The sequence below is a fragment of the Castor canadensis genome, chromosome 18, assembly GCF_047511655.1.
Source record: "Castor canadensis chromosome 18, mCasCan1.hap1v2, whole genome shotgun sequence".
Lineage (NCBI taxonomy): Eukaryota > Metazoa > Chordata > Mammalia > Rodentia > Castoridae > Castor > Castor canadensis.
The window spans coordinates 5,620,549-5,636,631 of record NC_133403.1 but is presented as its reverse complement, the minus strand read 5'-3'; the positions used below and the strand labels follow the sequence as shown (position 1 = coordinate 5,636,631).

Below are 16,083 nucleotides of genomic sequence, written 5' to 3'. Positions count from 1 at the left end.
CACAGCTGGATGATGGTCAGTGCAAACCAAGAATGGGGTATCCAGGAGGAATGAAGCCTACTGACTACTTGGCCTTGCACTTAAAGTTTCCAAAAGAGGGAGAAAATAAATTTCTGTTGCTAAAGTCACCCTGTCTCAGCTTTTTGTTAGGCAGCGTTAACAATCCACTATACATCCTACTGTACAATGACAATTTTGAAAAATGTGGTTGTATGATTGGTTTTTTTATGTACAATTGAGGAATATCTGCAGTGACAGTCTTATTTTTACTGTACAAGAATTACCTGGTTTATTTTTTCTCTGAACCTGAGACACATTCACACACATTCTCCTCACTTGACCCACCTACCTTTCCTAACTGACCTCTCCAGATCAAGTTCATGCTTTGGTCACATACTTATAATGCAGGAGCAGTCAATGACACAAGGAGAAAGCAGGAATGGGCACTGGCCGTCAAGACTTCATCACTCCCAGGCAGAGTGAACATTTCCTCCTGCCACCATGAGGCAGTGATGTCCTAGAGTCAATATCCTAGTGGTGTTGGAAATGAATGTGGATGCCCTTGCTGGAATATGCACTTGTACTGAAATTGTAGAAAAGCCCAGGAAGTTTGTGCCTTTCTTCTTGTTTCCCTCAGCTGAGAATTAGCTGCTGATTCTCATCTCCACTTTCAACATCCTCTTCATGATAGTCCCATTGTCTTCAAAATCCTGAAAAATCCTCCCTTCTGTCACAAAACATAACATTCAACATTTTTCGCTGTAGACAATGAAAGATATCTAATATTATAAAAGTGGAGCACGTACATCACCATCCCACTATGCTATCCTAACATATCTCATGGAGAATCACTAGCCACCCTTCCCTGGCTCAGTCTCTCTTCAGAAAATGGAGTAGGTCTGATGTGGTTGCAGAACTTTCACATGGCATCAGGGATGAACAGGCACATTTTGCTCATTTTAAAGGAGTAGGATTAGGCTAAAGGACATGCAGGTTCAATGAGTCCACAGATTAGCATCATAGATTGGGATTAAAAAAATGAATTCTGCTTACTCTGTCACCAGGATGCTTAAGCTACATTGTTCTTTTCTTGTTGTTTATTTATTCTACATTTTGTGCAAATATGATATAAATACATTGCAAAACACTGAAGAATAGATCAAAAATCAATTTGAAAAATCATAATTTTAAGATTTAATCAATTATTATTGTGCATGATTTTAGTGAGTTTATCACAGTGACTTAGATGTAAAGAACCTCATCAAAGTGGATTCAAAGTTGCAGAATGGAATTCAAAAAAAGAAAAAGCAATTTCCTTCTTAAAAACTCTAACCTCTAAGTCACTTCCTTCTAATGTCCAATTTCACCAGTAGAGTTGTGAGTTAAATTAGAACTAGGAAATACCAGGTCACCTTTCCCATTGGTCAGCTGTCAGGTATCACTCAGTGTAGCAATCAGAGGCTCCATGGCAACACTGGACATCAGTTTTACTTTTGGGCAAGATGTCACCCTTGAAGTACCACAAAAAAATGGGTCAGAGACGATTTGTTCTGATCCTATTCTCTCCCCAGAGCCGAGGATTGGATCTGGCTTAGGTGGGCATGTAATTAGTATTCTTTGAGGGGTTAAGACTGCCATGGAAATGTGAAAGTCAGGACAGGTGGCCATTACAGGCTCCAGGATTAGATGATGTAGCAGTAGCTTAATCTCAAGGATGACAACAAAGAGCAGAGGACTGTGAAGATTTTCTGAGACAATGGGAGCATGAGAGTTTGTAGGGCATGCAACTGGGTTCCTCACACAGGCTGTGACACAGGGATCAGGGAAGGATTTCTGACTCCTGAGGATGCAGTAGATGTCTGACCACAAGGGGGAGACAAACATTTGAAAATAAATTCATTTGAGTTGTCTCTCTGACTCCCCCTCTTGTTAATTACCAAGCTTGGTAGGGAGAAGATTTGCATGAAAGGGCGGAGTCTCAGCTGCCTAGAGATATGTTCAGCGGATAAGAGGATTGGAGCCCTGGCTCACCTAAGTGCCTGAAGGAATCAGCATCGGCGTCCATCATGACCTGGTTTCCTGTTCTGCTCATGGTCCTCCCTCTCTTCACAGGTCAGGTGGAGGCCCTGGTCAACTCCTCCAAAGAGGTCATAATGGTCCACCCTGCACCTGTCCCCATCCTTTCCCCTCAAAAAAGTCTCTTCTTTCCAACTGGATCTTTAATGGTGATCTCTCTTTCTAGGGTCCCTCTCCCAGCCTGTGCTGACTCAGCCACCATCAGCATCAACCTCTCTGGGACAAACAGCCAAACTCTCCTGCACCCTGAGCAGTGGCTACAGTAATTATGTGGTGGGCTGGTATCAGCAGAGCCCAGGGAAGAGCCCCCGGTTTGTGATGCTAGTCGGCCCTGGTGGCATAGTGGGAAACAAGGGTGCCGGGATCCCTGATCGCTTTTCAGGCTCAGGCTCTGGGCTGGATCGGTATCTGACCATCCAGAACATCCAGGCAGAGGATGAGAGTGTCTACCACTGCGGGGCAGATCATGGCAGTGGAAGCAGCTACGTGTAACCACAGTGACACAGGCAGAGGGGAAGTGAGACAAAAACCTGCTGGCTGATCTGCCCTGGGCTCACTTCCCTCCCCAAACCTGACTTCCTCTTGGGGAATGTTTTGACCCTTTGAGATTTTTTAATTTCCCAGATATATGGGAAGTGTAATTCACATTTAATGTTCCCTGAATGAACATATTTCCTCAGATGTGTTTGGAATATTTAGTTTCTAGTGGACATTTGTGGTTATTCACACTCATCAATGTCATTGTGGGATTTGGTGTAGAGTTCATGGACATTTTTAGATGTACATTACTAGTACAATTCCCCTATCACCATCTTTGTTCCTATTGTACACAAGCTGTACTTGTGTGGCGACACAAATTGCTGAGTACTGCATATTTCCCAGAAGATATCAAATTTTGTCTTTTACCAATGGGATCACAAGTACATAAGTAATCAGCGTGGATTTCACTCACCTCCCATCACTTCCATGTGCAAACAGAAATAAGGGTATTGTGTGTTCATGCAGGTGTATGTGCATGAGAAAGAGAGAGAAGAAGGAAGAAGAAAGGGAGAAAGGAAGGAAGGAGAAATGAAGGAAGAAAGGAAGAAAAGACGATGAAGGAAGGATGAAAGAAAGGAAAGAAGGAAGGAAGGAAGGGAGGAAGGAGAAAGGAAGGTAGAAAGCAAGAAAAGAGGAATAAAGGAAGGAAGGAAAGAAGGAAGAAAGGAAGGCAGTAGAGAAGGAAGAGAGTGATTGCTCACATGTGAGATGGGAGAATATGAGATTTCCTATACCTGTGGCTTTGGGAAAGCCCTCCCCACTACATTTCAAGAGGGAATTTGTTCACATGAGGGAGAGAAATGTCTAATGGAATCTCTGGCATGATTTTCTGACAGTACATACTTGTATTTAGGTCCAATTTAATATGTAAAGGGCACAGCCCTCCAGAAGACAGCCCTCACTTCACAGTGTACATACATATTTCAATTATAATAGTATGGGAAGTATTCAAAAGTGTCTCAGTTTCCGTGGGATCTTGTGGATAGCAATGTGTGAAAAATGCTGATCTTCTGGTACTGTGTAAGGAATCCATAGTGATGAGGCAGAAACTGAATCATAATCTACATACCGAATGCAAACTTCAAGATCAAATAAGCTGAGCAATGGAGAGTGGTGAGTGATTTGTGTGAATACTCCCCTCAACTATGAACCTGTAAGATAAGAATTTAAATATTTGAGAAACAGGTGTCAATGAGGTTCTAAATCAAAAGCCTTGACCCAGAACTTTCAAAGAACCCTTGTGGCTAAAATAATAAATAAACCATGATAAATTTGTGTTCTTTGTTTTTATATAAGAGACTAAAGGCTGATTGACTAAAGCTTGTGTGAGAATGTACTTGCCAATCTGGATTTAATTTATGAAAATCACCTGTTAAGGAATCTCTTGGTTTCAAATTTAATATAACTTATTTGTACCTAGCTTATTAGTAATGAATGAATCAGGGCTGGTGTGGGAGTTTTGTGGGAGAGATAGTGCTTATCTTGAGGCCCTGAGATCAGTCCTCAGCATCAAAAGAATAAAACCGAGTAAACAAATAAGTTAACCAGTCTTTGGAAAATAAAATCAGAAATCCGCTTAAGTGATTGTAGTTAAAATCCAATGTTTTGATGCACAAGAGTTTCTGAGTATTATATATTACATTTATACAAAGACATTTACAGATGAAGTAATAAAATGCTTGGGATTCTTTAAATACATTCAAAGGATTGAAAAGAAATCAAGATGAATCATGGTTGAGGTGGAAAATTGATGCAAAGGATTCATGGGGCTCCTTCTCTGTAGTTTTTTTTATCTTAATAAGTTTCCATGGTTTGTTGTGATAATTATTGTGGAGTCCCAGATACTCAAGAGGCATAGATCAGGAGGATAAAGTTTCAAGGCCAGCCTGGGAAAACCATTTACAAGACTCCTATTTCAGTAAACGTGCCTGGTGTGGTGGCACCTTTCTGAAATCCCAGCTATGTGGGAGATAAATGTACAAAGACCACCATCTGCTGTTGGTGCACTCAAAAGGTATGAGACCCATTCTGGAAAATATCTAAAATCAAAATGACCTGGGGAAAAACTCATATGGTATAATGATTGCCTAGCAAGCATGAGGCCAGGAGTGCAAACCTCGTACAACCAAACAAAAACATTTCCACAATGACAAATGTGCAGAAAGATAAAATCAAAACAAAAAATGGAAAAAGGAAACTGTCCCAGTTGAGGTGTGAATCCTTTGCTGGAGCCAGATGATCAATTTTCTAAAGTGCTTTCACCATTATCATAAATGAACCCAATTCCCTCCAAGGTTGTCTTTAAGACCATGAAAAGTGGAGCTCACAATGTAGTAGAAGATAGAAGTAAGACAGGAACCCGAGAGCAAAGGAAGGGTCTGTGAGGGTGGCCCTGGGTGGTCAAGGTCCAGAACTCAGGAGGAATTTGGGTTTTGTACAGTAAGCCATCTACAGTCACCATGGGGCGACCCTCCAGTCATCTATGAGGAAGGTCTCTTTGGAAACCTTGGAGGAAGAAAGAAAAAAGATGTGGCCATGGGTATTTCTAGAAAGACCAGTGCATCTAGGTTTGTGTGAAAGCAGATTTGTTTGTAATTGGAGTGAGGAAAAGTGATGGTTTCTGCATCTGCCTGCCAGATGTTCAATATATCTGCATCATCGTTGCACATCAAATTAATCCAGAGCAGTCAGAGAATGCATGTAGTGAAAACCCCACTCACAATAAAAACCAAGTGAACAACACCCAAGACAATTCCTGAGGCAAGCAAATAATACAAATATGCAGAAAACTAAACAATGTGAAGCTAATATTCACTTCATAAAATAAAGAAATACCTTCTCTATTTAGCAGCAAATATATACATATAAACCACACATTTTAAATCAAATATAAACCCTATGGAAAATTCTACACCATTGTATGAATTTGTAAATGTATGCTATATTATTGTGTTTGAACCTTACTTTACCCTATTCCTGTGAAATTTGAATTCTACTACATTTCCTTGACTAGAACAGACTCCTTATGCCGTTCACTTATGCACAATGCACACTTGGGTCACATCCCATTTTCTTTGCCTTTCTTTTCTTTGACTTTCTTCATCTTTCTTTAGTACTGTTGCCTTTACTTGTCTCTTTTTCTATCTTGCTCTCCCTTCTACAATTTGCCCTCCTTCTCTCCTCTCCCTTTTTTCTCTCTCTTCCATCTAATGAGTAAATGAGAGATTGACCTGACACCCATATTATCTACCTAGACCAGCAGATCTGCTGCTCTTTGTTCAATATTTATAACAGAAATACAAAGAAAGGCTTTTCTTTTTGATCTTCCAAGCCAAGAGAACATTTCTCTCCAGAGGTTGTAAGGTTCCCCACATGCATGGTCCATATATGTAACTGTGAATCAGAAATCCAACATGTATGACACTGGACCCAGGTCTCTTATGCACCCAGTCCAAGATTTGTGGATCACACTCTGAGATCTGGATCTTTAAGGATGCTGTGCTCTCTTTCTCCCAATCACCTGTGGAACAGTCCTAAATTCTCATGCTAAGGATAAAACTCCTATTAATTAAGCAAATGTCTCTTGGCCCCACCACTTGTTCACTTTGCTCAGTTGAGTCTCAAAGAAGGTTCCATCTTGTTCATCTTGTTTGGGTTCATGTTCAAACATATCATAGCTCTTGGCGTTGAAAGTTATAATAAATTGAATCTCATGGTGAGATCCCACCTGTTCCACCAGCAACTGACATGAGCACCAAGGGAGATGCACTCTGACTCTTCCTACCTAGTAACAGCCTGTGGAAGCCCAGATTCTCCTGTCAATCCAGTTTACTAATCCATTTGTTCTCTTCTCTTACCAGGTACAAAAAGAACAAATGGGAGTAATTGATTAATGGGTAAGGACGGTTTTTGTTTGTTTGTTTTCTTTTTTAAGGGCTATAAATTAACCCCTTCACCATAACCTCTGTGTAGAACATATCAGGGTCCATCTCTTGAGAACAATGAAATTTTGATCTTTAAGAAAAATTGGGCTTAGTATTATGAAAGAGATGCTCTATCCAGGCCTATGTCTGGTATTAAAGAGTGGCAAGAAGTGCTTACCATTGACCATCCAGGAAGAGCTGTTGTGTCAAGGTGCTCACATTGCTATAAAGACAGAATTTAACACATGTGTCCTCAGGTAGTCTGAGCTCCAGGATTATGAAAAATAACAAAAATTGAACTACAAAATGTGGAGGATGTTAGAGGAGAGAGGTGGGGCAATAAGCACTAAAGAGGTGCAGTATAGCATGGAGACTGCTTGGCCAGACATTTTAGTATACCCTTAAATTTCCAGCCATGCCAGGATAGAACTTATAGGATCATGGTCAAAGCCAGACCAGGAAAAAAGTATGAACATCTAAATGGAAAAAAAACCAAACAAACAAATACACCATAAAGTGCTGGAGTACATCTGAAGATGTTGAGCACCTACCTAACTAGCACCACTCCATCAGTTCAAACACATGTTCAGACAAAAAAAACAGAGATTGCACATTGTAACAGGAAGAGAACACACAGGATGTAGAGAGCGAACAAAAATATGACATGGAAGGACCTGTGTCCTAGATCAGAGGGTGTGTCCCTAAGTGTCTTGTGGAGGATCACGTGACATCCATTGTCAGGGGGCTGCTGTCCACTGCTCACCATTGCAGCCTCTTGGCCTGTCTAGCTCACACCCTTCCTCATGGTCTTTGCAGCACCACTCACAGGGACAACTTCACACTTTGTGCTCTGATAAAGATTGTACAGCCCAGTGGAGAAGAAAAGATTTAGGAAAAAAAAAAAGCCTTTCTCTAGATATCGCAAAGTAGTAATCATGGAGATGGGAGATACTAGGTACAGATGTCTGATCAATACAAAAGAAAAAGCCCTCTTTGCAGGACCAGGTCAGAAAGAAGAGGAAACTGGCTACATAGAGAGGTCTCTCTGCACGGCCACCTGCAGCAGCTCCCGGTCACGTGCATGTTTTTCCCTCACACTGATGAGAGCAAGTGGAGAAATTCTGGATATGCTTTAACCTGCTGGGGAGAAATGTCTAAGGTGGTTATGTGAGTTTCATTTCACACAGTTTCATTTATGTGCTTTAACATCAAATCGTTTCACCATAAACTACCACCAGCAGGGTTACTGTTGCTGCAATCATGCCTGAATTGATAGTTACTATTGAATGCTACAGGAATGAGCAAAGCCGAAAAGAGATTCAAACACATGTGTCTTAGATACAGTATCTCTACTACATCTATTCATGTTTATAATGACATATTAGAACCTTCAAATACAAGACATGAATAGAATTAAGCTGTGTGATCTGACCATAATTTAATCAAATTAGAAATTGTTAAAAGAATAGATTTGAAAATTCAGTAGATTTGTAAAGCAAATAAAAAAGACTACACTGTAAAGCTACTTTGTAAACAAAAGAGTCACTAGGAAATTTAGTAATAAGTGATATTGAATAAACTACCAAACAAAATTTTGGGGACAGAGCTAAATTCGTACTTGAAAGTAAATTTACAGCATTAAATGAAAGAAAAACAAAAGGGAGTTTCCCAGACAAGGAGGTAAGAATTTATGAAATAAAGTTGTAAAAAGAAGCAACAGAGCAAATCTATAGGGACAAGATGAAAGGAAATGATACAAGTGAAAGTTTTTTGCGTGTTTGTAAGACCCAGTGAGGTGTCCTGTAATAACTTAGGTTTGAGGAACTCAAATGCCTGGTGACACTGCTTATGTCAATAAAGTCATTCCCTTAAATTCTTAAGAGACTGAGGTGTAGTTTTGCCAATAATCCAAAATTGGGAAACCACAGAAGACAGAAACTTGCCATATGTAGGAAGCCTGGGATCTTTCTTCTTCTTCATGGATAGGGCACTGAGGTGACTAACCTCCAGGTGTCTACCTCCTGTTAACCAAATTTAGGCTCTTGGTGTCAGTGAGAACCCCAGGTATTGTATTCCTTGCCTGAAATATAGGGATGAGAAGTGGAGACTTTTTTGGAGCTGTCATCCATTATAATTTTTCTGTTTAAATTCAAATGGAAAACAAACACCAGTTCTCTTATACTATAACATCTTAAAAGTTCATGTCTACAAGAAAGGACCAAGACCAAAAATGTTTTCATGGAGATTTAAGCACAGGTGAGTGAGCATCTCTCACACAGTTTTCCTATACTACTCAGGAGCTACTTCATAATAACTGGCACTCAATTAGGTTACAGAAATCTTTGTCAGATGTTTTGGGAAATTTTTGAAGATAATTCAGTAATGCAGCATTGCTCTTCTCATCCAGAGATGAATTAAAATTCACCTGATGTAATGTTGATGTCTTATGGCTACACTGGGACCTGAAAGGATCTGAGGTCTCTTCAGTGTGAATGTTTATTTTCCTTCTTGGGAATCTGTGTCTATTCTTGGGCTCCAAGTGAATTGCAGTCCAACTTCAGCTCTCTGGGGCTTTGGGACAGTCCCTTTTCATTGTCCTTCTTTTTAAAAAAATTATTCATTTATTCACATGTGCATACATTGTTTGGGTCATTTCTACCCCTTGCCCCACTCCCCCCCCAGTTCCAAGCAGGTCCTGTTCTGTCTTTGTCACTACTTTTGTTGAAGAAAAGACACAAGCCTAATAAGGAAGACAAAGTATTTTTAGTAGTTGAGTTGAGGATAGCTATATAGAAATATTCCTATCATTGCTTTCGTGTACACATGTGTTATGAGGTAGAAAACCCAAAACATGAAAGTGTTTGATGCCCCTTCTCCAGAGGAGCAAATACAAAAAACTTAAAGCGACAGAGGTTATCATGAGAAGGGGATCAGTAACCAGTGTAAAGATCAGTTAGAGATGAATCAACATGGGTCATAACATTGTCCTTCTTTATGGCAGTATGCACACTGGTTCTGATCCAGGCATCACAGCTCTTGTTGCAAGATGGCAGCCAATATGTGGCACCTTGTAAATTCTCTGAGGTGGTTGTTGGATTAGAACAGCCAAAAGTTTCATTTTTTTCCAATATCCTCTGTCTCTTAATGTTTTCATAATTGACTGGCTTCACTAGAAATTTCTTCATTCTGTCTGAAAATTAGCTAAAAAGATTCTTCATCCAAGCCTTGTGGATAGGGTCCTTGGGACCAAATTAGGACCAGATTTCCCACAGGTCACTGAACATTATCTCCTGAGTATTAGCTGCTAAACCATTAGCTATTTCAACAGGTTTTGACATGATTTCCTCCTTTCTTCAATGATACAACAGTGAATTACTACTGAGATCAAATAATCCCAAGAGAAGGGGAAAGTCAAACTCAAGTTTGACTTTTCTCTGAATCTGTCAGGGTTCAATGAGAAGTTGCCAGATCTTTATTTAGATTGGGTCATGACCATTAATGGAAACAGGACATGCATCCTAAATCTCCTCCATCTACATTTAACACTTCCCGTAGTGAGAACAGACTCCAATGTACAGGGTCTAGTGTCTGTTTCTTACTGTCAATCCCATTGGAGATTGGATTGGCAGGATTGTGGTCTATAGAACAGACATGAAGCAGTTACTGCCTCAGGTTTTAGTGGGAAGAGCCAGGTGAGAGAAAACTCTCATTTTTTTTCAACAGACTGAAAATATGGCAGTGGAAGGGTCGATGTCCATCCCTATTCTGGTTGTGAGGGAAGCAAAGGAGTCTGAAGAGGAGAATGGGAATGCTGATGACATTTTATAAGAGTCAAGAGTTAATCACTATGTTAGTGAACCACACTATAAGAGGCTCCTGTGAGGTCTGCATGACTACTGTCTCCCAAATTCCCCAGACATACACACACAAAGCCCCCACATAGTGATTAATATTGACACATTATATTTGTATATGAAGATAATATAAAGATAATATAATGCAGTGAATGCACTGAAAGCTATTAAATAATAGCAGAACAGAGCAATAAAGAAAGTAAATAATAAGGGGATAAATATGTTTAATATATATTTAATCCATGTATATATATATATATAATAATAATAAAAAGGTAAAACAGCCTTGAATACTCAATATATGTGTGAAAAATGAGGAACAGGAAGGTAAAACAGGTCTTCTCCAGTGATGAGTACCAGTGCAAAGCAGGAGGGCAAATGGAGACAGTGAAGGAGAACAAATAGGGTGAATGTGTTTTATATTTCTGTATCAAAACAGAACAATGAAACCTGTTGAATTTTTTCTAAGAAGTGTGGGAGGACCAATGAGAGTGATGAATAAAATTAACCTAATTTATGGCATTTTGTAAGCACATACATAATTGTCACAATGGAGTTCCTAAAATGCTAATAAATAAATAAATAAATAATGAAAACTAGACGCAAAACAGCTGACTGAATAGAAGGTAGAAAAAAAATGACAAAGTGCCATTGTGATGGGTGTTTGACAGCCTGGGATAGCCATGGCAGAACTCAATGGATAAATTGATAAGGGAACAGTTCAGGTGGCTGTTAGTCCCCAACAAAGCATGTCCATGTTGATTGCCACCATTGTCATCTTTCAGGATCTTCTGAAGGGAAGGTCCCACCTTCCAGTTTATATTGTTACCAGCTGTTATCTCTTAGTGATTTTTTTGCTCACTTGGAGACACAAATCACAAAGCAGCAGGCAATACCAACTAAATATAGCTTCATTGGGTCTTATACTTGGTCGCAATGGAGAGGGTGCATTGGTGAGGCTTCCCAAACTAGCCCTCCGAGGACACGAGTGAAGCTTATAGCTAAAAAAGAGGAATCACACAGATGCAGAGTGAACTGTTGCATGTGATCTCAGCATTACTGCACAAGTCTCGCCAACTCCTTGCTTCAGCATTAGGCTCTGTATTTGACTCTAACCTCTGCTCATGCTCCTTAGGTCCGTATACATTTGGGTCACAAGAGATGGTGAAGTCTGTGCAAAATCCTTTGACAAAATTTGAGGGAAAGACCCACCATCCATTGCAGCATTAGTAGTGGCCTCTGTAACAGTAATCAGGACAGGTTTGCAGTGGCAGCTCTGAGATCCCTTACTTCCCCAAATGGGAGGTAGTTGCATTTGCCATTGCTACTTGTCCCATCTAATCAGGCTCCATCATCCTAACCACAAAGGTGCTTTTCACTGCAGGCAGCTCAACCAGGTAATGACCATTCTGCAACTCACTTGCTCAGTTTGTTAGGCCCAGTGTAACTGCCTGGTGCAAATTGGGCACCAGGAATTTATGTAATAGCATAGAAAAAGAGTAAAACATCTTTTGGGTTGGATCCAGCCCCTCCCATCTATCTCATCCTTAGTACACTGAATTATTTTGTTCTGTGCTAAGGCCAAACCTCTACCACTGTATTATTAATTCAAATTCATTGTTCTACCATGTCTACACTTTTTTTTGGGTTAAGTTCTCTGTTTATGTCTGGATAATTATCATGGTGACTTACTGTCAGCTAGACATACAAATACAACATTTGATGCCACATCTCCTCATACCTTTCCCTTAGCTCTCCTCAGATATTTACCAGGTGAGCATCACCTCTTGTATGTCATTCTCCTTTCTTGTTCATCCTAAGTACAATCCATAATCAAGTTGCCTGTTTGCTCAAGATTTAATCTCAAACCTGCTTCTTTCTTAGTATTTCTGTGCTTGCCCTGTCATCCTCTAATGTCTGTGCTCCACACATAACCAGAACATTTATAGCAGTCCACTCAAATCCTCTTAATAAGTTCTCATCATACACTGAATAAAAGTCCGAGAGCTTAGAATGACCTGCTCACATGATCTTCCTTCTCATACTCCTGGTAAGACCATTGTGGACACTTTTTTGATACCTTCTCTGAGTTCCTTCCCTTTTAAATAACTCCCCTATGAAAAAGGAACCCTTTTACACTGCTGGTGGGAATATAAACTAGTAAAACCACTCTGGAAAAAAATTTGGAGGCTTCTTAAAAATCTAAACATTGATCTACCATACGATCCAGCAATACCACTCTTGGGGAGATAACCAAAAGACTGTGAAACAGGTTACTCCACAGGCACCTGCACGCCCATGTTTATTGCAGCACTATTCACAATAGCCAAGTCATGGAAACAGCCAAGATGCCCCACTACTGACGAATGGATTAAGAAAGTGTGGTATTTATACACAATGGAATTTTATGCTGCCATGAAGAAGAATGAAATCTTATCATTCGCAAGTAAATGGATGGAACTGGAGAACATCATTCTGAGTGAGGTTAGCCTGGCCCAAAAGACCAAAAATCGTATGTTCTCCCTCATATGCGGACATTAGATCAAGGGCAAACACAACAAGGGGATTGGACTTTGATCACATGACAAAAGCGAGAGCACACAAGGAAGGGGTTGAGGATAGATAAGACACCCAAAAACCTAGATAACATTGGTTGCCCTCAATGCAGAGAAACTAATGCAGATACTTTAAAGCGACAGAGGCCAATAGGAGAAGGGAACTAAAGAAAAGGTTAGTTCGAGAAGAATTTATTTAGAAGGTAACACACATGTACAGGAAAGCAATGGAAGTCAACTCTCTGTATAGCTATCCTTATCTCAATTAGCAAAAACCCTTTGTCCTTCTTATTATTGCTTATACTCTCTTCAACAAAATTAGAGATAAGGGCAAAATAGTTTCTGTCTGATAACGAGGGGGTGGAGGGAGAGGGACGAGGTGGGGGGTAAGGGAGGAAGTGGGGGGAAAGGGGGAGAAATTACCCAAACATTGCATGCACATATGAATAGAAGAAAAATAAATAAATAAATAACTCCCTATGTGGGGCACTTGATCAGTCCTCACACACGGTGACCAGAATCCAGCTTTGCTGTTCCCTTTCCTGAAGTCTGTTTATAAGACACTCATAAACACATCATATAAACAGAATCCTGCCTCTATTCCCAGTCTATTTTTAACTCTAGCATTTATCTAACCATTTCTTTCAAAATGTATTTTCTCATTACCTCTAACTAGAAAGCCACCTCCTGGAAGAGGGAATCCTTGTTTGGATCACAGCTGTTTTCCCATCCAGCACATGGTTCTTAGGAGGCAAAGGAAAGTATAGTGAGATGGACGGTGCTCTACTCACATTCCTCTCAGACACTGTTTTGGTGCTGTTCCCTCAAACTTTACTCTGTATTCATGATAAATGTGTGCAGTCTTGTTTTTATCATTTCTGTTTTTGAGCCCCTTGAAAAGCGGAGATATATGTTAATTCTACTAATTAAATTCATTTTGTAGCTGTAATTCAGTAAATGTAGTGAACCTGAAACATGAGACAACTGTACTTTTTAATTCGTTGGTGGAGGGGATCAAACCCAAAGTCTAGCATACAGAAGAGAATTGCTCTACACTGAACTACACTCCATGTCCCTCCAATTATTTTTATGAACCCAAGAATTCTAAGCCAATAGTGTGACCTTAGGATCAGTTCGATATGGCAAAAATGATATTTTCCTGTGGCTGCTATAACAAATTACCTCAAAAGTGATTCCTTAAAACCACAACAAATTCTGAGTTTGGGAAGGCAAGAAGTCCAAAGTCAGCTCCATTGGCCTGAATCATAATGGATGATGGTTAGGGTAGAGTCCATTCCTTCCCTCTCCCACAGTCTCCCTCTACTCCTTTTTTTTAGTGACAGTTCTCACTGTGTATCCCAGAATTTCCACAATCAAGCATTAATCTTGTTTCAGCTTCCTGAGGTTGGGATCACTAGAGTGTACCATTATTACCAGCTTTTTTGCTTCTTGCATAAGGTAGTTTGCAGTAGCATTTAGGGACTGCCTGCCTAATCCTGGCTCTGATATCCATCATAAAATCCTAAGTCCTATCTACAACACCATTTTTCTAAATAAGTTTTTATGATAGCATTAAGAAATTAGGGCTTGATAAAAGCAACTGAGGCCAATAGGAAAAGGGGACCAGGAACTAGAGAAAAGGTTAGATCAAAAAGAATTAACCTAGAAGGTAACACCCACGCACAGGAAATCAATGTGAGTTAATGCCCTGTATAGCTATCCTTATCTCAACCAGCAAAAACTCTTGTTCCTTCCTATTATTGCTTATACTCTCTCTGCAACAAAATTAGAAATAAGGGCAAAATAGTTTCTGCTGGGTATTGGGGGGGGAAGAGGGAGGGGGCGGAGTGGGTGGTAACGGAGGGGGTGGGGGCAGTGGGGAGAAATGAACCAATCCTTGTATGCACATATGAATAATAAAAGAAAAATGAAAAAAAAAGAAATTAGGGCTTGATATTTTAGGGGCTGTGTTTCAACCTACTATTCCTCCTCATTCTTCTTTTGATCCATTAAATATTACTGTTAGTTTCTATCTGACTCTATGGACTTGCTGGTTTTGACATTTTACTTAAGAAGAATTATAAAGTATGCTGCATTCATGTCTGGAGTTATTCACTTATCAGAGTTTCAAGGTAAAAAAGAATAAAACTGTATGATATTCTGTTTAAAAATTAGGTCTTACCAAAAGGGACAAGACTGTTTTGTGTATGGAGTCAGGGGGAGCAAGGATAGACCTGTTTTATGGCCCTTCTGTACAAGTTTTTACACATCAGATTTGTGACTGTTCTCCTTGTGTCATTGGGGATATACAAAGAGTGCAGCTACTTGTACTCCAGACAGGCAGTTAACCATTGCAAACTCCCTCTCTAGCCTATTCCCACACAGTCACTGAGCAGCATAAAGATGGGGGACACCAAATACAGGAAATTGAGTACTAGCTGGAAAATCCTACATTGAGCTCCTACCCTACCTCCAACTTCCCTGCACAGTTCAACACCAAGTATTTTTTTCCCCTTCAAATGCTGTCCATGAGAAAGAATCACTACAAGTAGGAACAGTGGGGAAGAGAGGGCTCATACAACCCTTCCTTTACTATTTGCTGTACATTATTTCATGAATTACATGACACATTCCAGAGGGTATGGGTTGTAGAATGCATTTAGAGCTTAATATTTCAAGCTTGGATTTATAGTGAGGCAATCCCATTTTATCTGGGAACCACCTGTATTTTAGAACTGGCGTATACATGTGGCTGTTTTAGATATGCTTGCAACTTATTTACTTCATTTTTTGTATATTATCTTTTAAAAATAAATTTTATTAGCATATATTAATAGTACAAAGGGATATCTTTATGATATTTGCACATACATATATAAGTCACCTTGATCAAATTCAATCTTCTATTACTTTTTCTTTCCCCCCTTCACATTTTTTGGTGGTACTGGGGTTTGAACTCAGAGCCTCACAATTGCTAGGCAGGCTCACTGCCACTTGCACCACTCCACCGGCATCCCTCACTCCTCACTTTTTAAAAGAATTTTAATTTATTACTCTATTTTCATGCATGCAAATAAGTTACTTTGATCATATTTACCCCCACATCTCCTTTTGTCCCTCCTCCTGGTGATTCTC

General features: G+C 39.8%; 1 long non-coding RNA gene across 1 annotated transcript; it reads left to right on the top strand.

Moving 5' to 3' along the window:
- The first annotated feature begins 1,973 nt into the window (after nucleotides 1-1,973).
- LOC109684476 (uncharacterized) lies at nucleotides 1,974-2,324 on the top strand. The gene is made up of 2 exons (XR_012443477.1): nucleotides 1,974-2,112; nucleotides 2,243-2,324. It is a non-coding gene; the product is annotated as an uncharacterized lncRNA (long non-coding RNA).
- Nucleotides 2,325-16,083: the final 13,759 nt, after the last annotated feature.